At 41.6% G+C, this 26,481-nt stretch overlaps 1 protein-coding gene across 4 annotated transcripts in view; it reads right to left on the bottom strand.

Annotated features, from left to right (window-relative positions):
- Positions 1-26,481, bottom strand: part of LOC126162638 (sialin-like) — a 437,975-nt gene that overhangs the window by 46,791 nt on the left and 364,703 nt on the right. Inside the window, exon 1 of one of the 4 annotated variants that reach the window (XM_049919271.1) lies at positions 25,504-25,948. The exons of the other annotated variants lie outside the window; for them this stretch is intronic. The gene's annotated coding sequence lies outside the window, so the exon portion shown is untranslated. Of the gene's footprint in view, positions 1-25,503; positions 25,949-26,481 lie in introns of those variants that run through there. 4 annotated transcript variants of the gene reach the window in all.

Genomic DNA, 26,481 nt, shown 5'->3' with positions numbered 1-26,481 from the left:
TCCTATGCAAGTAACATGAACAGGAAAGCTGTCCACTACTGCTATTTTGAAACTATTGTATCATATGTAATAATCTATTTTAGGGAATGCAAGTGGTGTAAATAGGATATCATCACTTCAAAAAAAATTGTTATGAGAAATATATGTAATATTAAGCCTAAGGACTCATGCCAATCTTTATTCAGGCATCTAAAAATTTTAACTACGGTATTCGATTTATTTACAATTATGAACTGTTTATCTTTTTGCATACCAATCTTTTTTTTATATAGAAAACCATATTCAACACACGTATGGCACAAGAAACAAAGATAATTTCCTGCTAGCATCTCACAGACTAAAACTCTGCTTCCAGACTCCTCAACACATGGCTATGAAAGTTTATAATAAATTAGAAGTGAAAAACTTACACAGTATGGAACTAGGTTTACCGAAGATAAAATTACTCACCATCCTAGAGCACAAATGTTATTATTAACTCATAGAATTTTTAAATGGTGGTAAAGATTTAAGTGTTGTGAAAAGAAATGAGTTTGCAATGAATTTTAGTTTTTTTGACACATTGTCTGTATGTTAGTTAGATTTTTTTACACTGACGAGTGTCTTGGACTTATGCCCTAACATCTGCAGACACACTCTTCCCTGGTTTGATGGGCATCTTACAACTTTCACATTGAGATCTGAGTGACACTGTCCCCAAATATTTCTTGAATTCAGTTCCCATATTTATCATCACAGAAGACTCATTTCTGCCAGGGAGTCACTATATGACTATCGCAGTTAAAAGGGGTGTATTGCACATTTCTAAAACCCTTTCAGTAAATTTGTAGAACTCCCCATTCACCTAACTACAACAGCTTCGTCAGTAGGCTACTAAATGTATCCTTTGGAAGACAGTTCTCTCTTCCTCCTTCTGGAGTCTTCCTCTACTGAGAAACAACATCTCTCCAGTTCTTCAGTGAAGAAAAATATGGCACAATTAGAGACAGGAGATAAGCAGCATTTGATAGCAGGCAGATGAACTTGATGGTCTGCTAACACAGCTCCACAGTTTTCACTGAGATGAGATGTGAGATTATATCCAAAACTCTCCTCCCTTCTTTCTTTCTTTAAGGCAAAGGGGAGGAAGGGATATTGAAACCAACCACACACTCCATTCTATCCATCCTTTCTCAGACAAATTCAATTGTGTTTGGATATTAATTTGAATCTAGTCAGTCCATTTTTGTTTACCTTTAAAAATAACACATGGAGGAAGAAATCTGCTCCTGCATTCCCACAGAACATGACCCTAAAGATTGATTTAGAGGCATTCTCAGTTTTCTCAGGATACTGGCCTGTCCAGTGAAACAAGAGCTTTCCTTTTGTTGGCATGTCATGAAATCTAGTTTTGTCAAAACTGAAAATATTTTGAGTCAAGAATGTCTTCAATCTCATCTTTGCATTACTCAAAAAACTACAGATTACATTCTAATCTACAGCAGCCACTTCCTTGAAGTACTGACTGTAAATTTGTGAGAAAATTCAGAACTATGTCTCTCTAAAAATGCCTTTCCCCATTCCTACTCAGGCATGTTATCTTTAAAGCAGCCTACTTTTATTTTACAGTAAATATTGCAGGCTTTCCAACTTTACAACTTATTCAGTTGGTTCACAAAGTTTTGTCTTGGAATGCTATATTTTCTTGCATCATCCCTCTGGCCACCTTGCCCTGTAGTAATTTCCGCTAATGTTTTCAGCAGTGTTTCGTGTGAATAATGGGTTTTTGTACCATATTTCTGGGAACCGCGCCTGGTTTGAAAGGTTTCTGCTGTATCATGGTCTGTAGTAGAAGAAAAACATAGTAAGCATTGTGTATCGGAATTATTTAACTTCACTAATATTGAGGTTTATTTATTATTGAGCCTGCAGTAATTTTTGAATAACACAGAAACGACTGGCGTCAGAAATTACACAATCATCTGTAACAAATTTCTTTAATTACTGAAATATGATTTTTCGAATTTTTGCTCATGTAAATGCTATGTTCAAGCACCACGATCACGTAATCAAGCAATCCTGGGCCATTTTCTCAATTCTAATGTTATAATACGTTGACTAATTATTGTAGTTCCAATATGGTAGACAATGTACTACAATCCTGGTAACTTCGTAGTGGGGAAATATTACCCTAAAATGTGCTCTATCTGCAACTAGCTATACTGTGTCACAGTGGTCATTGTGATCCCTTGGAAAACAATTTCAAATCTAACTGAAATCGTTTAAGAATTAAACGGTATTGTCAGAAGTTGTCTTCACGGCCTACACAAACTAAGAATAACAAGTTTTCAGGAAAGTGAAAAGACAACGAAATATGAACGAGAAAACAGAGACGTACTAGAACTATTACTTTTAGTACAAAATTATGCCAACAGATGGAACACTATCCATTGGAAACAAAAGTAGTACGTGGGACAAAGGTACCCTGACTGGTAATAAAGTTGCTTGATGAATTGTAGCAATGTAAAGTCACTTCAGCATTTGTTCACTATTCTCCTGAAACACAGTGCTGTCTGTTAGCTAACATCGGATCTGTCTTAGAAATAACCATTCCAGTAAATGTCGCTCGATTTCCATAAACTCAGCTACTCCCAACAGCGCTTCGCCAGGAAAAAATAGAGTACAGTGGGTAGAGATCTCGCATGTCTCCAGTAGATCAAAGTTCATAGAAAAACACCTGTCAGATCCACAACATATTAATATTGGGGTCCCTCAGGGAAGTGTGCTGGGTCCGGTGTTGTTCTTGATTTATATAAATGACTTTCCACAATATATCCGACATGGAGAGAAGATATTGTTTGCCGATGACAGCAATATTATAATCACCAGTGAGACATCAGCACAAATGTTGGAAAATTGTAATGAATCACTGAAAGATGTCTACAAATGGTCTACAGAGAATAAAGTGACCTTAAATATTAAGAAAACAAATAGCATACGCTTTAGAATAAACAGAAAAAACAGTCCCCTAAAGTTAAAGCTACATAACACCTCTGTAGACGAAGTGCCCACCACAAAATTCCTAGGGTTGCATATTGACAGCCAGCTTAGGTGGAGTGAACATGTTAAAAAACTCACAAAGAAGATATCTACAACGTGTTACGCACTTAGAGTTCTCTCCTCAGTATGCAGCGATGAATGTCTAAGAACTGTATATTTTAGCTATGTACATTCAGTCATAAGCTATGGGATAATTTTCTGGGGAAATAATGTACTGAACCTACAAACAGTTTTTAAAGTGCAGAAGAGAGCAGTGAGAATTATAACTAAAAGCAGTAAGTGGGCTCACTGCAGAGAACTATTCAAAATACTTGGTATTCTAACTGTTCCCTGTTTATTTATGTTCCACACTATAGTATATAAAAAGAAAAATATAGTGAATTATAGTACAAACAGCATTTTACACAGCTATAGCACAAGAACAAGCCACTGCCTTCATCTAGATAGGAGAAATAAGCATAAGACCCAAAAAAGTTTCTTGTATCAGGGTGTAAAATTGTATAACAAGCTGCCACAGGAAATCAAAGAAATTAACAGCATGTACTGTTTCAGAAAAACTCTTAAACTGTATTTTCAGGAACACTGTTTTTACACAGTAAGTGAATATTTAAATGTTTGAACGTAATTTAAGTGACATAATGACATTGTATTGTATATTCTGTAAATGTATAACAAGCTGCACAGGACATCAAAGAAATTAACAACATGTACTGTTACAGAAAAACCCTTAAACTATATTTTCAGGAACACTGTTTCTAAACAATAAGTGAATATTTAATTGTTTGAATGTAATTTAAGTGATAAATGTCATTGTATTTGTATACTCTGTAAATGCATATAAAAGTGTCAATGTATCTGCAAAAATCACTGTATCCAAACTGACAACATCCATACATTGCAAAATGTCTACGGATGGCTAATCAAATAAATAAAAATAAATAAATCATCTTACTGGCTGCGTGGAGTTCACGACTGAGGCGTTTCCGACCCGATTGCACTTCCGACCAACCGATTTTGCACAGTGGTATTTCCGATCAGAGCAAGTGGCCAGTCGTTCCTCAAAAGCATAAGTGTTGTCACCGACAGTCAGCCGGTGCCCTCGTTCCAGCCTTCATTGCCGTGCAGTTTCGTAAGGTACGGTACTTGAGTTCTATACAGTGTAATGGAAATAATTACAATACTGTAACGAAAGGAAAGCTGTGTCTTTCAAAGATGGTCACCGCTACGAGTTGAACAGAAAATATGATGAGTATAGGAACTGCTTTTGTGCGCATTCCAAACGAAGCAAGTGCCAAGACCATCTAAAAATTGTAAACGGTGGGATCATGGCTGAACAGCTGAAGCCTTGCTCACCTGACGAAACAGATGTGCCGATTAAAAAGCGAATGCGAAACTGCGGAAAAAGAACCCGCGATAAAAAGACTGACTGTTTTCCAAATTTTTAAAGAGGAATTCAAGATCTGAAAGATAAAGGTTTAGATTTCGTCGAAATGTGCCAAATTATGAGAACCCCAAGACTGGATTGTGCAGAACAAGAAGAGGAACTACTGGAACGGTCCAGAACCCTTGCTCTAGTTCTCCGATGCAACTGAGTGACGATTATTTGAAATTAACTGAAGGTAACAGCTTTTTGAAAACTGGCGATGGGTTGTTCCTGGCAAAAGAATCTTTGTGTTCGGTTGTTTATAAACACAGAAAATCCTGTGTGAAAATGAAACTGTTCTTGTGGACAGGAAATGTGACAATTTTTTGAAACAATTCAGACAAATGTATACAATACACATCGAGATCGTTAGTTTTGCTCAGGCATTATTCAAAATATCTGTGGAAGACTTTTTTCTGTACTGAAACTTGTTAAGCCACCACTACTATTTCATTGCCTTGTTATAGATGATTACAGTTAATTAATATTTGCAATGATTCTGTCCCTTCCAAAACATTCTATTAGTAACGAAGACGTTTTAATAAGTGAACACTTTCGTTCGATACAGTAATTTTATTCCACTTTATTTCATGTGACACGTCTGTACTGGTTCAGATTGCATTCACTCATTTATCACGCGCTTGCATGAGTTTACCGTTGCCGGTTCATTTCTGTATGATCGCCTTTTCATTACATAACGCCTCTCGCGGACACGAAATTAAATGTGAGCTTCACAGAATATTTCACCTTTGTACATTCTGCTGAGTTATAACAATAATTCATCTTTTTTTCTTTTACGTGCGATGCGAGAAGCACGAGCTCTTGTGACCAGCCCTTTAGGCTTATTCAGACTCGACTTCCTTACTCCACGCCAAAAGATGTCCAGGAGGCAGTCTCTTACTCCCACAACAATGGGGCATCCCCGTCAGCGATGTGCCTGCACTGTAGCATGAGGGTAGAGTCGATCCTTCCAGTATAGGATCGATATCTGTACCCTTCGAAACTCTGATTCTGGTTACAATTTTCAATAAAACCAATGTCTGTGGAAGAAGATAGAAGAACTGTGATCAACGGAGAAATAACGGGATAGAGAAGAAGTCCAACTGTTTCGCTGCATGTTTGCTGGTGTGGCACATCTACATTACTAACAGACTAAGACACTTCATGGTTCATGGTGCAAAATTCTAGTTGCAGGTGGACTATCTAACGGCTTCCAAGGGACACCAAAACTTCGACAGAATTTTAAAATTTAAAATGCCGTTATAATCTACTCGTTAAAAGGTATAATCTTATGTTACAGGTTTAACACAGTAAGACAAGTATTGCAGTTATGAACTGAACATGTCTTCAGGCAGCGTAGCTCACTACGCGCACATTACCCCAGATATATCCATCCAATATTTGAGAATAAGAGCATTTAGCGACATCCAACAAACTTTAAACATAATTCGAAACCTTTATGAAACGTTTTATCGCAGACACCCCCCACAAAATGATGACAGAAAAGTTTATCACTTACTAAATTTATAGTGATCTTGCAGTAAAACTTCAGTATCAGGTATCATTTTTTAATTTATTACTTCTTTACAACATACACTATTTGCAATATATTTTGCAGGCGGTGTGCACACAATACCACTGAATGGACTTGCAAAATTATATCAATGTACGATCCACAGTTCAGGAGATATGGCACTAGATGTGTGAAAAACTACCTTTTACTTAAAATGGAGCGCTGAGCTGTGCGTGGGTTTATATCAATACCTGCCACTCATTAAACTTTTCTGTACTTCGTATCGTAGGAATGGGTTCGCCGGCATCTTGCTTTAGGCAGCGTACCCACAAGCAGAGAGGATTTACCCACATGCACGCTTTCTGCTAAGGGGTATGTTTGCTGGCTCTTCCACACGGTAACCAGGGCTGTTCATAGGCACGAAGCGGGACAGCGCAGTAGTAGCACACTGGACTCGTATTCGGGAGGATGAAGGTTCAAACCCTCGTGAGGCCATTCTGATTTAGTTTTTCTGTGATTTCCCTATGTCGCTTAACCCCTTCAGGGGAAGTGGTTCCGTTTGAAACCACCTACAATTTTCTCATTTAGTGGCAAAAGGGCAGTGGCTACATTTGGGGACACCATTCAGCAGCCTGGTTTGTGCTGCCCTCTAGCGCCTGTCACTGGAACCGCTTCAAAATCAGTAAATATTAGCAAGTAGTGAGGCGAGTTGGAGAGCCAGTTTTGAACGCCGTGGGCGAACGTCTTTCTTCTCAAATTGTGACTGTATTCTTCTGTATTAGGTAACTTTTATGCATGTATTAAATGCAGAATACTGTTCTGTTTACATTAATACTATATGTACTGCAAAAATAACCAAAATAATGCATTTACTTCCGTGAATGTTGTGGTGGTTCCATTTGAAACCACTGCTGCTGTAACGGCAGCATAAGTAGGTGTGGCGAAATTTTTTTCTCCAGTTTCACGTGGTGTATTCTCACAGACTAAGGAATGAGGAAATTCTGGAGTGCCTTTTCGCAGATATTCCTTCAGATCCCGACTCACAGATTGACACTAGCAGTGACAGTGAAAGTGATATGCTAGCTGAAGACAGTGATCTGGATTTGCGAATGAAAACACCTGTTTTATCTCAAATTATTTCGGAAAGTGAGAGTGAGGACCATTTTGACAATGACAATGATGATAGTTTCAGCACTAATGACGATTTGCCACTGTCTTCCATTGCTAATTTTTCACAGAGAAAGGACGTCAGTGCAATGAACTTTGCCGCCAATTTTTCAGAGGAAGCTGGTGTACGAGGAAAACTTAAAAATTACAGTGAAGGTATGCAACCATTAATGTTTTTTTGTGTCTGTTTTGTGACACTATGTTAGAACACATTGTTTTCCAGTCTAACCTGTACGCAACACAGAAAGGTGGCAATTTCAGGACTCTTTCTAAAGCAGAACTAAAAGTATTTTTGGCTATAAACATTCTAATGGGAATCAAGAAACCTTGTTATTATCGTGATTGCTGGTCATCCCATAAGGAACTTCGAGATGAGTACATTTCCTCACTAATGTCAGTAAAAAGGTTCAGCTGGATTTTGACACATATTCACATCAATGACAGCGCTGTTATGCCTTCAAGGGAGAGCAGAAATTATGAAAAATTAAATAAAATCCGTCCACTAATCAATCAGATACTGATAAACTTCAAAGAATTCTATGCACCTACTAAGGAGCAAGCTATAGGTCAGGGCTTAACAACTGGCCGGTTTTGAGCGCGAGTACTCGCGTCTGCTCAGGCACGTGTTCGCGAGCAGGTGCAAGGTCGCGGAGTAGGGAGGGAGGGGAGGGAGGGGAAATGCGCGCGCATGTTTGAATAGGGCCGCAGCGCAGCGTGCCTATTGAATTCGCGCCGACCGTGTAACGTTTAAAGTACTACGTTCAGCTCTAACAGGCACTTCGCTTGTTAAGAATCATGTCAAGTGGCCGTTGTGTAACCCCAACCATGCTTTCGCAGTTCAACCCCCATTGGGAGGAATTGTATCTGTTTACAGAAAAAGATGGTGTTGCAAAATGTTTAGTATGTCACAAAACGCTGAATTCTTTTAGGAAATTTAATTTGCAGCGACATTATATGTCGTACCACGCGAAAGACTACGGAAGTGGAAAATGTGATGGACCAGATAGTGCACAGGAAGTTCTTAAACTTTAAAGGAAGCTATCCCAAGAAGATCTGGACGACGAAGAAAAATCAACTGAGGCAGCTCTCAGAGTGAGTTACAAAATTGCTTTGCTTTTAGCAAAAACCCTGCGCCCCTTCACTGATGGCGATTTAATAAAAGAATGTTTGGTAGTTGCAGCGGAACATTTGTGCCCATCTCAAGTTGAACAGTTTCGAATTGTACCATTATCTAGCATGATCATTATGCGTCGCATACAGGACATGGCAGACGACGTCCAGAGGCAGCTTGCCAATAACTGTAACGATTTTATAGCGTATTCTCTAGCTCTGGACGAAAGTGTTGATATCACTGGAACAGCGCAGTTTGCCATATTTATTAGAGGTGTTAGTAGAGATCTTCAGGTGAGGGAGGAGCTCCTCGATGTAGTAACCATGAAGAACACTACAACCGGAGGTGATATTTTACGTAGTGTTGAAGAAAGTGTTGAAAATATAGGACTGTCGTGGAATTCTTTAGTTTCAGTGTCTACAGACGGTGCACCAGCGATTACAGGGAAAAAATCAGGTTTCGTTGCGCTGTTGAAGGAGAAAATGCAAAAACTGATCGTGCCGAATGAAATAAGGGGCGTTCACTGTGTGATCCACCAGGAAAACTTTTGTGCAAAGAGTATCACTCTAAAAAATGTGATGAGTGTTGTTCTTCGTGCAACTAATTATATAAGGAAGCATGGGCTACAACACAGACAATTTAAAAGCTTTATTGAGGTTGTAGAAAGCCAGTATGGTAGCCTGCCTTATTACAGCAAGGTCCGCTGGCTTAGTCGTGGCGAATTATTAAATCGATTTTTTTGCCTATTAGATGAGATAAATATGTTCATGGAAATAAATAACATGTGTGTTCCTAAATTGAAAGAGCCTTCATGGAACTGTGATCTCGTGTTGTTAGCAGATTTAACTAGCCATCTGTATGCTTTGAACTTTTCACTACAAGGTAAAGATCTGCTAATTACTCATTTCATAGATCGAATACGAGCTTTTAAAATGAAATTGAGACTTTGGGTGAGTCAGCTGGAAACAGGAAATCTAGCTCATTTTCCTAAATTATCATCCATGCAAGATGTTCACAAAGACTGTGAATGTTATTCACATAATTTAGTTGCCCTTAAGGAAGAATCTGATCAACGCTTTCAAGATCTGACAGCACTAGACAGTGATTTTTATCTGTTCTCCTCTCCATATTCAGCGAATATTGAAGAGATTCGTCCTGAGCTACAACTAGAAATTATTGACCTGCAGTGTGACAGAGAATACAGAGACAAATTTCAGAACAAGAAAAACATTTTGGAACTCTACAGACACTTCCTTCAGGACAGATTTCCTCGTTTGCACAAACTGGCGGCTACAATAATATCAATGTTCGGTTCCACGTATGTTTGTGAACAACTGTTCGCTGCAATGAAATGTAACAAGACGCGCCTGAGAAATGCATTGTCTGATCGAAATTTAAACTGCACGCTGCGCCTACAATGCACAAGAACAATTACTCCGAACAGAGTCGCAATTGTAAAGGGCAAAAAGTACAAGATAACCGAGAATCCCACACTTCAGTGACACCTTTTATTGTGTAACAGTTCACAAATTAATACGAATGTAGAGGCATACACTAAGCTAATAAAATTATGTGGCACGTGTACATTCTCCTTTATTTGTTTCATTTGTCGCAGTAATAATTCGTGAGTGATATCCCTGCAGGTGGCCGCGGATTTACATTGCCTGGCGGCAGCTGTTGTGTGCCCCATTCGACTCTCCCCACTTTCCGCTCTGGTCCGGTAGTGGGGGTAGCGTGCTCGCACTGCTCCGTGCTCGCGCCTTATTGCTCACAGCTTGCTCCGCGAGTACTATGTGTTGTGAAGCCCTGCTATAGATGAATGCATGGTGAAGTTCAAAGGATGAATCGCATTCAAACAATATATGCCCCAAAAGCCAATCAAGAGGGGATACAAAATCTGGGTCAGAGCTGATAAGCTTGTATATATTTGTGATTTTCGGATATATACTGGAAAAGTTGAAGGCATAGTAGAAAAATCACTAGGAGAGAGAATTGAGAGAGATATGTGTAAAGGCTTGGAAGGAAAGGGATACCACATATACTTTGACAATTTTTTTTACCAGTGTCTCACTTTTACAGAAGCTAAAAGATGACGGACTTTTGGCCTGTGGAACAATTAGATCACACAGAAAAGGACTTCCTACGCTAAAAACAGACGAAGAGTTGCAAAGAGGAGAGTTTTACTGGTCAGTTTGTTCTGATGGCATTGCCTGCATCAAATGGAAAGACAAATGTTTGGTCATGTTGCTGTCTACAATTGATTCGCCAGTATGTGTTGAAGAAGTCAGCCGTAAAGTAAAGGATGGAAAAATCACAAAGGTACCTTGCCCAAAAATAGTGAAATCATATAATGAAAATATGGGATGTGTCAATAAGGCAGATATGATGAACAGTGTTTATGCAATAGACAGTAAATCACGAAGGCGGTGGCTAAGATTATTTTGGTATATAGTTGATATTTGTATTGGAAATGAATTTATTCGGTTTTGATTATGTAATCCAACAGCGAAGCAAGTGCTAAAGGATTTTTGAAGACGTGTTGCCACAGGCCTGGTAGGCAGTAATGTCTTCAATGATAGTCCTAGTCCTAGTACACCATCAGAACCACCTGCAAAAAAATTCAAAACTCTTGTTCCCTATCAGAAACGTATATCGGAAGCAAAACATCTGCCAAAACATGGAACCTCAAGGCGCTGTGTGCACTGCAGCACAAAGAAAGAACCCCACATGGACATGTAGTCAGTGCCAGGTAGCCTTACGCTTATCTGCAGGAAGGAATTGCTTTTTACTGTATCATCAAAAGTGATGACATTTAGTGCTAGTGGCTCCATTTGAAACCACCCTGTATGTGTTCAGTTTGTGTATATTTCATTTAATTTTTACATTTTTCTGTCTCACTGTATGAAAATTAATACAATAAAAACTAGGAAAAATTAAAAATTAATATTTTTAATTTTGCCCCTGAAAGGGTTAAGGCAAATGCCAAGATGGTTTCTTCAAAAGGGCCCAGTCGCTTTCCTCAAAGATAATATTATGCATGTGGTGGAATAGCGACGGTTTGGTATACAACGAATTGCTTCCCCCGAGGTGTAACCATCACTGCTCACACTGTGAACAAATGAGACGGTTTGCAGATGCAGTCGAACAACGACCAGGAAGACTGCGTGAAGTGATGCTACTCCATGATAACGCCCGCCCGCATTCTGTTATGCTGTCGAAAACGCTATACAGGTGTTGGGTTGTGAAGTCATTCGTCACCCACCTTATTCACGTGATCTTCCGTCCTCAGACTTTTATCTTTTCCTCTCTTTATCGACAAACGTTCAAGGAATTTCCTTTCCATATGAAAATGATTTCCGAACATAGCTCGACCAGTTCTTCGCCTCAGAACCAGCTAATTTCAACCGTCGCGGAATCGTACGGTTCCCCAACGTTGCCAGACAGTTGTAAACAGGGAAACAGAATATATTATAGATGACTGAAGTCTCTGTTATGTTTATCTGTTGTGTTTATGAAACTTAGGGAAAAACGCTACGAACTTATGCACCAACCCAATATACAGGTTGTACATAAAGTCCGGGAACACTTTCAATTATTTATTGCACAAGAACCAAGCATTGTACAGATATCATACATATGTCATTTTGAAGAGAAACCCTGAAAGTTTTTTTTTTCTTCATGTGTACCGCCACAGCGTAATTTGGTAATTTGCCGATAGTCAGCAATAGTCGCAAACATGGCGAGTTCAGGTGCGAAGCGAGCTTTCTGTGTGCTACAGCTGTTTAACGGATGTGTAGAAGCAAGTACGGTAAGAAGCCACCAACAAGGAAGGCCATATACCACCGGCACACAACAATTCGTTACGACGGGTTGCTTGTGCCCGGCAAAGAGAAGCGGACGTCCCAGTGGAAGTGAAATGAATGTGGAGCACGCAGGAGGGACTTCATGGGTCTAAAGAAATCGGTGCATTATGCAACCCGTGAACTCAAAATGGCTCCAATGACAGTGTGGAAAGACCTGCGGCAGAAGCTCAATGACGACGACAAAGACAAGCGTTTTGAGTTTTGTTTGCAGTTGCAACAATTGAATGAGGATGGGGATGGCATTGTTGATCGCTTAATTTTTAGCGTCGAAGAACCACTTTCCATACTAATGGGAAAGTGAACAGCAATAATTGCCGAATCTGGGGTACAAAGCATCCACACGAATGCATTGAATTTGAGCGTGATTCTAGGCGCTTCAGTCTGGAACTGCGCGACCGTTACGGTCGCAGGTTCGAATCCTGCCTCAGGCATGGATGCGTGTGATGTCCTTAGGTTAGTTAGGTTTAAGTAGTTCTAAGTTCTAGGGGACTGATGACCTCAGAAGTCGAGTCCCATAGTGCTCAGAGCCATTTGAGCGTGATTCCCCAAAGGTAAATGTTTTTTGTGCCTTGTCACGTTGAAAACTGTACGGGTCATTCTTCTTTGCCGAGAGCACTGTCACTGGATATTCCTACTTGGACATGTTGCAGCAATGGCTGATGCCTCAAATGCAATCAGACTCTCCGTTCATCTTTCAGCAGGATGGGGCTCCAACCCATTTTCATCGTGAAGTTTGTGGGTACCTGAAGACGGAACTCCCGCATCGATGGATCGGCAGTGCTACAGAAGGGGACAGCTGTTTCATGAAATGGTCTCCCCGATCACCAGATCTCACTCCGTGTGACTTTTTCTGTAGGGACACATTAAAGATCTGGTGTACTTATCGCCTCTACCACGTGATGTAGCAGAGCCCCGGGAGAGAGTACGGGAAGCGACTGCCACAGTCGATGATGTCATGCTGGGACGGGTATGGCAATAATTCGATTACCGTATTGACGTCTGCTGGGTCACTCATGGTTCGCATATCGTATGTTTGTAAAAAAGAACTTTCAGAGTTTCTCTTCACAATGCAATTTGTATGACATCTGCACAATGCTCAGTTCTTGTGCAATAAATAATTGAAAAGTGTTCCCGGACTTTATGTACACCCTGCATTACTAAACGGCTAAGCCAGTGGACGGTCACCATATTCCGAGCGCAAATTACCCCAACTATACTGAGTCTTTGACAGTGAGAGCGCTAAGCGATTTTCAACAAAATTGAAAATAATTTCTGACCGTTCCTGAACTTTTTCTCGTTTACATGCAAATATTCAACACATGAACTCATTCGCAAAGCAATCAGACGTCGGCAGCTGTTTTATATATCGGAGTTCGATTCCTCAGAGAATCGCGATTAGGGGTTTAATGTTAGGAAACAAAACTCCTCAATACATCAAAAACATCCGAAAGTATACTTACTGATAAATAAGCAGAAGGAGGAATCAGTAAATGCTACATATGAAATTTAAAGAAAAGATTCCATTGGCCTCTCTCTACAAAACAAGAAAAAATACATAAATATTGAGAAGATATTTACAATTTCCGGCTTTCTTTAAAAAAATTGAGTGATAAATTAATAGTTATTAATTAAGATAAAAAATTTACTCATTTGCTGCAGTTATGTAGAAAGAAAGAAGAAAGGTAAAATATAATAAAAATAAAAAACACATTCAAACATGCCCACGTACTATAGCATATCTAGTTCTAAGCCTGACTAAAAAGTCAAGGGATGTTCTTATTACTAAAACCGTCGAATAATCCACTGCTAAAATATTTATGTTCGAAAACATGATGACATCACGGGTCGCGTGGTCCACGTCGGAAAAGTCACGACGCCATCTTATTGTGTGCATATAATACTTCCTCTCCACACGAGAGCACCACAGGTACTTTCCACGACGTTCCGACGGCTGCGTCAACTAGCACTTTTCTTCCAGTAAAATTAAGTCACTATGCAAACTGAATCACTATTTATAGAGAGCACACTCTTCGATTCACTGCTAGTCCTATCTCGTTGTTGCTGATTCCACTGCAAACAGAGCGCTCTGTCCGCATCTCGTGATCGTGCGGTAGCGTTCTCGCTCCCCACGCCCGGGTTCCCGGGTTCGATTCCCGGCGGGGTCAGGGATTTTCTCTGTCTCGTGATGGCTGGGTGTTGTGTGATGTCCGTAGGTTAGTTAGGTTTAAGTAGTTCTAAGTTCTAGGGGACTGATGACCATAGATGTTAAGTCCCATAGTGCTCAGAGCCATTTGAACCAGAGCGCTCTAACAATAAGCGCTGCTAGACGCCTGAGACAGAGAATATCTGCTCTGAGCCTCTGATACACGTTTCGCCAGGTAAATGCAGCTTCTTTGATAGTTGCAATGTTTGTGTTTATTCGATGTCCGTATCTTCACTATGCAATGTCCTTCCGAGATGCAAACATGTCACAGTTACAGTAATAATAGAGATATCGGTCTTCGCTTTTTCAAATGGAACTATAGTATTTTCTGCTGCTAGTATTGTATTTCTAAAAGAGACGAATTTTAAGGAGTTTCACTCTTACAAATCTGTTTTGTGGTTTCGGACAAAGTGCAATACTGAGAACTTAAGATTTAATGGTGTGCATGCGACAGCATGCTTACCATTCTGTTCCAAAACGCCGTGCATAAGAACGTATTTTCGCCGTCACTAGCGGATCAAACTCCGACCGAGGATTCCAATGGCTACGTACAGCAAATGGCTGAAATTTTTACAATGCATTCGGGTATCGAACAACTCTGAAAATTTTCTTGACATCTTTATCCGTTTCCCAGATACAGACGTTCAAAGTTACCTACTCGTACACACAAAAATATGCACGCAAATTTAAATAGATTGATTGATGACGGGTATACCCGCGATTTAATCAAACTGACAGGTACATCTGTGAATGAACGAACGAATGAATGCATTTGCGTAAACACGGGCGGTTCCTGAGGAAACCCCAAGAAAAGCATTTTCATCACATTTTCGCCATCAGCGGCGGACCAAACCCCAGTCGCGGATTCAAAAAAATGGCTCTGATCACTATGGGACTTAACATCTGAGGTCATCAGTCCCCTAGAACTTAGAACTACTTAAACCTAACTAACCTAAGGACATCACGCACATCCATGCCCGAGGCAGGATTCGAACCTGCGACCGTAGCGATCGCGGGGTTCCAGAACCTAGAACCGCTCGGCCACTCCGACCAGCAGCCGCGGATTCCAAGAAGGCTATGCACAGCAAGTGGTTATAATTTTTACGATATATTCCAGTGTCAAGCAACCTTGAAAATTTTCTACATATCTTTATCTTTTTCCAAGATACAGAGATTCAGCCGGCCGAGGTGGCCGAGCGGTTCTAGGCGCTACAGTCTGGAACTGCGCGACCGCTACGGTCGCAGGTTCGAATCCTGGCTCGGGCATGGATGTGTGTGATGTCCTTAGGTTAGTTAGGTTTAAGTAATTCTAAGTTCTAGGGGACTGATGACCTCAGAAGTTAGGTTTAAGTAGTTCTAAGCTCTAGGGGACTGATGACCTCAGAAGTTAAGTCCCACAGTGCTCAGAACCATTTGAACCATACAGAGATTCAAAGTTAATCTACTTTTGCACATAAAATGCGGTGTGACGCAAAAACGTAATTTATAAAGTGACGTAGCACAGAGACGTATGATGTAAAGCGTCTCCGTTATCCGAACGTTTCAGGGAGTTCCACGATGTAGTATTGCAGCATATGCAAAACTTCTGTGTCTGTTGAATCCGGCTGAGGTGTAAAATTAGTTTTGCGTTGTTTCAAATGGTTCAAATGGCTCTGAGCACTATGGGACTTAACAGCTGAGGTCATCAGTCCCCTAGAACTTAGAACTACTTAAACCTAGTGCGGTTCCGGACTCCATGCCTAGAAACGCTCGGCCACCGCGGCCGGCTCCGTTGTTTCAATTTCACATAAGTAAACTATCCAAATTGTACAGGCCCTTCAAATTCTTTTCAAATGAGTGACGCGCCCTGCTGTGGCACGGTGAAGAAGGGAAACATCGGAAAAATGCTACTGTCAGAGCACAAAAAAGGCGAATATGCTCTTTATTAAAAGACTGGCTGAGAAGTGAGCTACCAGCTGCGACATTGCATCTTCCTCAAACCTTTAAAAATTTTCGCAAGAATGTTGACATGTGAACGTATTCGCACCTTTTATGCTGAGACAGAATGAGACAGTGGCAATGGGAAATAGACGGAGAAATAATAAATACTGGAAGTAGTAGACAGTGATTGTACTGTAGAAAGAGCGAAGGAGACCATGGCAGTGAGAGAGAAAGCGAGGGCGACAGTGTGAGTGGAACAAAGAAGACAGTGAGATAACAGTGGTAGGAAAAGAGTGAAGAAGACAGTGCCAGAGGGAGAGGAATAAAGAGAAGGAAAAAGTTGAAGTGGGTGAGAGGCAGTGATAATGAGAGTCTATGACAATGACAACGAGGAAGAGAAAGACGGTGAGAGGAAAAAGTAGTAACATGGCACAACGAAGCCGACTGTGCTTTTAAGGCAAGACACAGTGACAGCTGGAGAGTCAAAAAGAGAGAATGACAATTATTTGAACCGAATGAATGATTGAGAATGGGCAGTTGGGTATGGATGGGCCTGAGAGACTTACAGCGAAGGACTAGTGGGTGTGAGCGAGTGACAGTTAGGGCAGCTTGTGGGAGCGATAAGTCTTAAAAAGAGCGCTAGTATGTTTGCATGCCAATATTTTTGCGAATATTTTTCAGGATGCTGAGGATGCTAGAAAGGGGCAGCTGGTATCCCATTTCTCAGTCAGAGTCTTTTAATAAAGAGGAGCATATTCGTTTTCCTATAGGAGTATTTCCGCTGGTCTGGTTTGAACATGAAACCGATTGTCGTTTTACGCGGAAGTTCGTGTTGTTATATGGGACTGTCGTTTCAGGCTGATGGGATGCTCCACCTTGAAGCAGCTGAAGCATTCTTCTCACAAAACTATTCAAAAGTGGAGAAAAATTCAATTTAAAATTGGCTTGGCTACACGTGGCTGCACGGACACACCAACCGAAGGTAGAGGACGTGGCATCTAAGAATGGTTCACCAATTAGCTACAGTAACGATTCTGATCTTGTTTCTGACAGAATCTTGAAAGAAAGTTGCACGTAAAATATTGAATGGATTTCTAAAACCAGGAATTTAACTATGAAGATTGTTAAATAATAATTTTGGGTCATAAATTTAATGGCACGATAAACACGTTGCAAAATTAGATCATCAACGGTAATCGCAAAAGAACGTGGTCATAAACATGTCCTTACGATTCAGTTTAGTCATCAAGAGTCTGAAATGCCCGCCGACTACTGCAACAGACGTTTGCAGTCGCTGTTTCAAGGGCTTCTAGACAGACTAAGGGGATTCCTTCGACATCACTGCCCATGCTGCAATAATGCGATGTTTCAAATCCTCTTGGATCATCGAAACTTGTGCGTAGGCTTCATCTTTGAGTTTACCTCAGAGAAGATGCAGTGGCACCTCCTGATAATGCCTGAAGGCGTGGAGCCATTAGCTACAAGTGAGTAATGTGCCGAGCACCCATCGTGCTGGTATCATGTACACCCACGTATTTCAAATGGTATTTCCTCTAGGAGAGCTGGTAGCACTTCATCAAGAACCTGTGCGTGTCTTTCACTCATTTAATGAAGCAAGGATCAATCACGCAGTCTCCAATAATCCCGTATCACACGTACACGCTCCACTGCCTCTGATATTCAACCTGCCTCAGCCAAGACGGATTCTCAGCCCAATATTTATTACATTCAGCGTTCCCATGATTTGTAAAGGTAGTTTTATCGGCGAAAATAATTATTTGACGAAAGAATCTACTCAGAGCGTACTGTTATGTCGCATCAGAACCGAGTGACAGGATCCATTTGTCTTCTGCAGTCTCGCTGGTTTACTCACTGATGAAGTGACATGGCATGGACAGAAGCCGCTTGCGAGCAAAATGTGAGCAACTATGGGCTGATTTATACCACGGACGCTCACAAATCGCTGTTCCTCTGGAGGTAACATGTGGATTATGAGCCGCAGCCACGAATGGTACCATTAAAACCAGGGCGGGTTTTGGCACGTTTATCAGTTAACTTGGAACGTACTTATCTAGCTCACGGTTTATATCGTCTTTCAGCTTCAACCACAACTGTTCTACATTTGTCAGAGGTAAACTAAATCTACACATTTCGTCATTTACATTAGTGACTGTCCCTCCCATCCAAAACAAATATTCTCCTTTCTTTTTTGACGCCTTTTGCCTTCGGTGAACATTTTTCTTGTAATAGCACCTTGCTCGCTGAAACGCCTCTCATTGGTGACACACTAGAAAAGATCTAGTCTGTCTGTAATTAGGACTAGAGTATCTCTTTCGTGCGTGGGCGTCTTGCCCATTCTGCGCTTGGCTGTCACGCCGATGGCCAGAAAGTGATCTCAAGGTGCGAGATGGCGCATCAAACCATTCCATCGTCGTGGCGACGGGAGAACTCTATCTCAGATAAAACAGATACCTTTAATTAACTGCTCGTGTGTCGATCTGATACAGGCTTCTGCGATATTTCAGTACAGAACGTACGTTCTGCGAGCAGAATTTTTATGTCTGCTTTTCTTTCTGCTTCATCGTAACATCTTACCGCTATAGAAGTGACTGCTTCTATGTGACAGTGCAAACAATCCTGGTCCGTCGCGTTTTCTACACAGAGGTCAGCGATATCATTGTAACGTCCGCCAATTACTGCTTAGACTACGTACGTACGCTCTCGTTAATAATTTTCAGATTGTACAGAGTTTTGGCCTAAGCTGGATCTCTTGTCCTGAGGCTGCCAGATTAAAAACTGGTGGTTCCGCCGAGTGTTTGCCTCCTATCGCCCAAACTTCAAATTTTCCGAACAGTGGCCTGCTCTGGTCTTACCATAAAGACGTCAAGGCTAAGACTGAAATTAATGGACCTTCGTGCACATAATAAGAACAGTAATGTCTATAGATTTTACTTTGCTAAATAGGCGTGTGATTACATATCAGTGCAAGGATTGGACGAATCAACTCCCCGAAACTGTGATACCCGGTTTTAAATGGGAGAGCATGCAGTGATGGGAAGAAAAGCATGCAATGGAAGACCCACTTCAGGAAACAGCTGCCGGTGAGCGAGAAAGAGGGATGAATAGGGTTTACCATCCTGTTGATTGTGGTGTCATTAAAGATGAAATGTAAGCCCGGATGGGGACGGAAATCGGCTGTGCCCTTCCAATGAAAGCATTCCGGCCTTAAGCGATTTAAGGAAGTCACGGAAAACCTAAGTCTGCATGGCAGGACCGGGCATCTGAACCGCTGTTTTCCCGAATGTGAGTCAAGTGTCTTACCACTCCACAAAGTAATACTAAAAACTCAAATCTTCTGCGAACAAGAAATTCCAAAATCGACGTAATTTTTCCTATACTATGTAACACATTATAGGATAAATGTAGCTGAGAGTGCTTGTCCAGTTTGTATGGAAGTAACAGTAACTTCTCACACTATGGTACCGCTCAATAATTCGAATGGGGAGTATAAGAATTGCGGACGGAGTGTGGCGTGCCCGGGTACATTGGGCTGGGTTGCCTCACTCGACACTAGGAAAATAAATCGACCCAAGGGCAACAGGATGCACTGTAAGACGTTGCGCAAGGTTACGGGAAAGATAAACATTTTCGTTTCGTGTGCCAGTCATTTGTCTGCGAGCGTGGAGAAGGAAAAAAAGGAAACGGCTCGAATCATTTTACTTGCAATCATTTTCTGCAGAACAATGTTGGCACTCTTTCGAGAGTTCCAGACTCTCAGCAATTTCCAATATTTATTTTCACAGACTCAGGGCGAATGGAAAGTAATCCAAAAAGGGAGATTACAGCTAGGATAGAAAATATAATGGTACTATCAGCCACTATGACGCTTTGTGGGGGTCACTGAATTTTGGCTTTCCCTCACACTATATATATATAAGGGCGTACCCAGGATCTGAACTAGAGGAGGGGGGGGGGGGGGCAGGTCATACTAGTCTCAGGAAACAAGGACTCGAGACAACAGTAAACCAGTGAAAAACAGCTTTTAATAAACATTTTAAATACAAGAATGCACTTGTACAATCCGAGAAAACATGCAGCATTTTTTATTAAGTAAAACAGTGAACTAGTGAAAAACTGCGAATATCTTCTAGGGGGGGGTGGCAGCTGCCCCCCCCTGGGTATATATATATATATATATATATATATATATATATATATATACAGGGTGTTTCAAAAATGACCGGTATATTTGAAACGGCAATAAAAACTAAACGAGCAGCGATAGAAATACACCGTTTGTTGCAATATGCATGGGACAACAGTACATTTTCAGGCAGACAAACTTTCGAAATTACAGTAGTTACAATTTTCAACAACAGATGGCGCTGCGGTCTGGGAAACTCTATAGTACGATATTTTCCACATGTCCACCATGCGTAGCAATAATATGGCGTAGTCTCTGGATGAAATTACCCGAAACCTTTGACAACGTGTCTGGCGGAATGGCTTCACATGCAGATGAGATGTACTGTTTCAGCTGTTCAATTGTTTCTGGATTCTGGCGGTACACCTGGTCTTTCAAGTGTCCCCACAGAAAGAAGCCACAGGGGTTCATGTCTGGCGAATAGGGAGGCCAATCCACGCCGCCTCCTGTATGTTTCGGATAGCCCAAAGCAATCACACGATCATCGAAATATTCATTCAGGAAATTAAAGACGTCGGCCGTGCGATGTGGCCGGGCACCATCTTGCATAAACCACGAGGTGTTCGCAGTGTCGTCTAAGGCAGTTTGTACCGCCACAAATTCACGAAGAATGTCCAGATAGCGTGATGCAGTAATCGTTTCGGATCTGAAAAATGGGCCAATGATTCCTTTGGAAGAAATGGCGGCCCAGACCAGTACTTTTTGAGAATGCAGGGACGATGGGACTGCAACATGGGGCTTTTCGGTTCCCCATATGCGCCAGTTCTGTTTATTGACGAAGCCGTCCAGGTAAAAATAAGCTTCGTCAGTAAACCAAATGCTGCCCACATGCATATCGCCATCATCAATCCTGTGCACTATATCGTTAGCGAATGTCTCTCGTGCAGCAATGGTAGCGGCGCTGAGGGGTTGCCGCATTTGAATTTTGTATGGATAGAGGTGTAAACTCTGGCGCATGAGACGATACGTGGACGTTGGCGTCATTTGGACCGCAGCTGCAACACGGCGAACGGAAACCCGAGGCCGCTGTTGGATCACCTGCTGCACTAGCTGCGCGTTGCCCTCTGTGGTTGCCGTACGCGGTCGCCCTACCTTTCCAGCACGTTCATCCGTCATGTTCCCAGTCCGTTGAAATTTTTCAAACAGATCCTTTATTGTATCGCTTTTCGGCCCTTTGGTTACATTAAACCTCCGTTGAAAACTTCGTCTTGTTGCAACAACACTGTGTTCTAGGCGGTGGAATTCCAACACCAGAAAAATCCTCTGTTCTAAGGAATAAACCATGTTGTCTACAGCACACTTGCACGTTGTGAACAGCACACGCTTACAGCAGAAAGACGACGTACAGAATGGCGCACCCACAGACTGCGTTGTCTTCTATATCTTTCACATCACTTGCAGCGCCATCTGTTGTTGAAAATTGTAACTACCGTAATTTCGAAAGTTTGTCCGCCTGAAAATGTACTGTTGTCCCAAGCATATTGCAACAAACGGTGTATTTCTATCGCTGCTCGTTTAGTTTTTATTGCTGTTTCAAATATACCGGTCATTTTTGAAACACCCTGTATATATATATATATATATATATACAGAGAGAGAGAGAGAGAGAGAGAGAGAGAGAGAGAGAGAGAGAGAGAGAGAAAGGACAAGGGAGAAAAAGAGAGAGCGAGGGGGAAGTTTTGTAACGTAATTTTTTCCTCCCGCTGACAATATCTGTGGTAATTTGAGCAAAATTATGAAAATATTTTCCAAATCAGTTCGACGGGGGTTGGAGTAGTGGAAAGGATGTCTCTGGATAGCATGAACCAAGTTTAGCCATACCGCAAAGAGCACACCGTCGGCTTCTGTCGTCCTGGAATTAGAAACATCAGACTGCAATGGGAATGTGCTGGTAGGAAAAAACGTGTTTTCTGACAAGTTCCGATTGGATACCGTTGGTAGACACTATAGGGACCTAGTCTGGCACTCTCAGCCCGGCACAGTTTTAATCTGCCAAGACGTTTCATATCTGTGCACACTCTGTTGAAGAACGAAATTTTCATTCTAGTTTCGATGTTTGGACGTGCCCATGACCACACTGTGAGCGGAGTTTCCAGATTTGTTGGTGTATCGACGCTGCTGCTCAGTGTGTATACTAGGAATGGTTCACAACTCGCAGCCTTGTAACACAGCGCAAGAATAGTGGTCGTGAAAAGATGCTAACCGCCAGGGACCAGAGACTAATTTCACCCCTTATCAACGACAATCTATTTCAAACTCGTCAGGTCAGGAATTGCTACTTTGAATACTTCTCACCATCAGTTTCTGACCGGTCATTAATATTTGGAGTAGGGTAATTCGCGACAGGCATACAAAGCTGCACATCCAGCCAACACAAGAAACTGGACAGCAGCTGACTGGAGACGTTACCCATTCCATTACCACATGAAGCGGCAGTTATATATCTGTATCTTCAAATTTTATGAACAAGCGATAAATGCGAACACAGTAGGAAGTGTGAGTAAAAGAATGGTGCATGTATTTATCGCTGCAAATTGAAACAATACCATAATTTCATCTGGAAATGAAAGCGTAATAATTTCGGATTAATTTATTGGCGTGAGCTTTCCTAGGTACTTCAAGAGGAGAGCAACCGCAACAGGGAGGGTGGGTGTGGGCTGTATGGTATCTTACTGCTATTGCATGCGGCGCTTGATCACATTTCATAAACATGGTCAATGCAGTCATTTGACGTTACTTTGACCTGTCTTGCACAGATAATTGGTAATTTAGTTTTGAATTCCAAGAAGCGGTTTTAACTGTTACAAAATGTTCCAGAGCCAGTCGCACAGTAATGTCTAGATTATTTGATGGGACTCATCTGTGCACAGTAGAGTACGAAACTTCTTAGCAGATTAAAGCCGTTTGCCTGACCAAGAATCGTTCTGCCTTTCGCGGTCATTGTTGTTACTGTCTGAGTTATTCGAGCATGCGTCATCACCAGATTCAGAGCGTACAGCTTCAACAGTCCAGTCTATAAAAGCACTGCCGGCAAATGACCATGGCCGAGGATCAGATCCCAGCTCGGAACACGCTTTTAATCTGTGAGGAATTTTCTTTGCTGCTTACACGCTATTGGAAGTTTCATTCCAACACAGATTTTCGCAGTATGTGGGAATAGGTTTTTAAAAAATGCCGTTTAACAGGAATTGTTTTCTTGAAACTAGCGGTACTTATATTTAAAGTTCCCCGTCATTTAAACGCTGTCACACTGATTAAAACAACTGACAAATTCTGGTCTGGGTTTAGTTATCTGCAATTTTACAGATTCTACACAAATATGTTTTTCCGAAAATCGGTGTGACGGGAGTGCGATAAGAGTCTAAAATTTCTCCTCGATAATGCGTCGTGTTGCCTGACCTGAAACACGCTGGTGAGGCCATTGCCCTGTATATACTTTGGTGTGCTTACTAGGCAGCGCTCGATAGACCGCAGTGACTTCTCTGCTGCAGTCTCTTCTCTAAGAGGCTGTGCAGTGCTGACCTATGGCTGGAATTCTGGACAATACGTACGCGTCTGTGGATTTCGTCCAGGCCAGATCACTGCGTCGTAGTGACGTACATTGGTAATACCACCAGCAACAGAGAAGTAGAGAATAAAGGAAATTCGTCCACATTAAATTTATAGTACTAGTAATATCAACAGCGGTATATTTCATTTATCCACTATAGAATTAGGAGGAACAGAAAGTATAAAAGACAAAAATAAAAAAAATGTAATGAAACTTACGTAGGACTGCAAAATTCAAATTGACTTTCTGCTTGACTAACTACTTTTTTTAAAATTTCTGTTTGTGTTATGTTTAGACGTCTCCTCGATTGACGTATAGGTACCTTAGCTTAACACAGTGGAGGAGAGATAAACTGAAATATGATTCCGTTATGGTGTCGGTCACCATTTATTGTCAGTTGTTAATATATGTGACATACCAGTGCACTAGCATATGGTTAATAGTAAGATAAGAAACTTGGTCTTTTAGCAATTAAGGCAAACACTTTCTACTGTGACGCCGCGCATAACAGTTTCGTGTCCACATGGGAGACAGTGTAAGATGTTGAATCCTGGAGCGAAATACGGAACTCACTTCTAGTCCTACTGTGAAGTTACGCGTTATCGTGCTGGGAATAAAGTACCACAGCCCGTGCAGCAAACTGTCATTTGATGCCTGTGGTCGCTTAAAGATTGCAACTCACCTTAACAGGTGGTGTAGCAACAACATAAAAAAGGAAGAACAGAAAAAGAAACAAGGCACTCTTGATAATGATAGTGTGCAGGCCGAGGAAGCTGCGCGAGTATGCTATTACCATGACAAACTGGTTTTTATATATCAGCAAGAGTAAACACAGACACATATCTATCAAATGATAGAAAATGAATTCTGCCGTCAAGGAGTTATGGATAGGCTGTTTATGAAGTCACAATACCACGACACAAAATATTATAAGTTATATATTATATATTTTATTTGCATAAAACAACCGTACAACGTGTCTCGCCTGTATCTGTTACTGCAATAAGATTTTTAAAAATTTGCTTATGACTACTTTGCTGCCTTTAAGGAACAAATCTTTGAATACGTCTACCGCACCTATTTAATTATTACTATTGTGTATTCATATGACACAGCACAAGACGTTCAATGACACTGATAGCTACGAATTGTATTGGCATATGTTTGCTGGACCCACCCGCTGACAGCACTTTAAAAACCAACCTTATGTCCGATGTGAGATTCGAACTCCCAGACCAGTGAAGCTGGCAACTCCCTAGCCTTCGCAAGGGTACACTCTACGGGAAACTACGACCGCTTTCACTCGGTCAGACGGTCGTTTGTCATGTCCACATTACACATAAGCAACAAGCAGGACTTCCCACGACAGAGGAGCATTCGTACGTGGGTCTCCGCTGCGTCTCTTGCTGCACTGATATGTTTCAATATGTTTAACGTGTGATATAACCGACAGAAGCTACAACACAAATATGCAGCAAAGGGTGAAAAAATTCGTCTGGTAAAAACTTACCGCTGATGCCACTGACTGCAAAGACTCGAGAGCAGTAGACACAGTGATGAACCAATTGCCGCAAATGTTTGTGGTACTGCGAGACCCGATGTTAAATATGCCACGAGTTCTGTAATTATTAAAGTATCGACAAAGGTGAAACTTATATCGATCGAACGTGGGTTTTCGTCACTGTGCCACCGATACGATATCGACTCTTCGTTGTCCTTCTGCCGCACAGCCCGTCTGAGCAACTGCCGTAAGCCGCTGTGCATTTCGGCTGCCGGGTGTACGAACCATCTTGGTTTGGGGTGTCAGTGCGTGTTGGACGACACACCTGCCGGCTTCGCACAGCCAGAGATCGAACATCACACCTTTTAGCAGAGAATGGGCAACGATTAATTCCTACTACTGCGCGGACAACTTTCTGCCGATTCTCTCTGTCCGTTACGGGCGCTTTGCGCGCTACTGTTCCGGGAGCCGAGTTGTTCAACATTCCGCTTTCGGCAATCGGCGCTTATCGTGGCGGACGTGACGTCAGACGGCGGCAGAGGCGGCTCGAGCGTGCGATTGAGCGAGTTGGCGCGCATGCGCCCTGTACTCAGAATACTCGTGGCTGACGTCAGCGAACCTATGGCGACGCACTGTGGTGGGTCACGGTACTACACATTGATGACTTTCGGCTACTTTCTGGGAGTCTACCTTCTCAAATAACCGAGCTGTAAGCTGCAGATTAAAATGTTTTTTTCACTAACATCTCTATTGTTGTGTTGTTCCTTTTTTATCAAGACAAATATTTGGTACGTCGTCCCGACATCCACGTGTTTAACTTGTCTTCTACATACTTAGGATATCGTTCATTATTTAATTTTATTCACAATTCAAAAGAATTTCTCCATTGTTAGGGCCTAATGTTAAATGGAAAGTAGATTATAACAGAGCAGCGAGGAGGCGTTAATTCAAACAATGACGTACGCCCGCATTTCCAGACGTCCTTGA

Source organism: Schistocerca cancellata, chromosome 2 (genome assembly GCF_023864275.1).
Source record: "Schistocerca cancellata isolate TAMUIC-IGC-003103 chromosome 2, iqSchCanc2.1, whole genome shotgun sequence".
Classification (NCBI taxonomy): Eukaryota; Metazoa; Arthropoda; class Insecta; order Orthoptera; family Acrididae; genus Schistocerca; species Schistocerca cancellata.
Note: the sequence above shows the minus strand (reverse complement) of the source record. Positions and strands in the feature narration are given on the sequence as shown.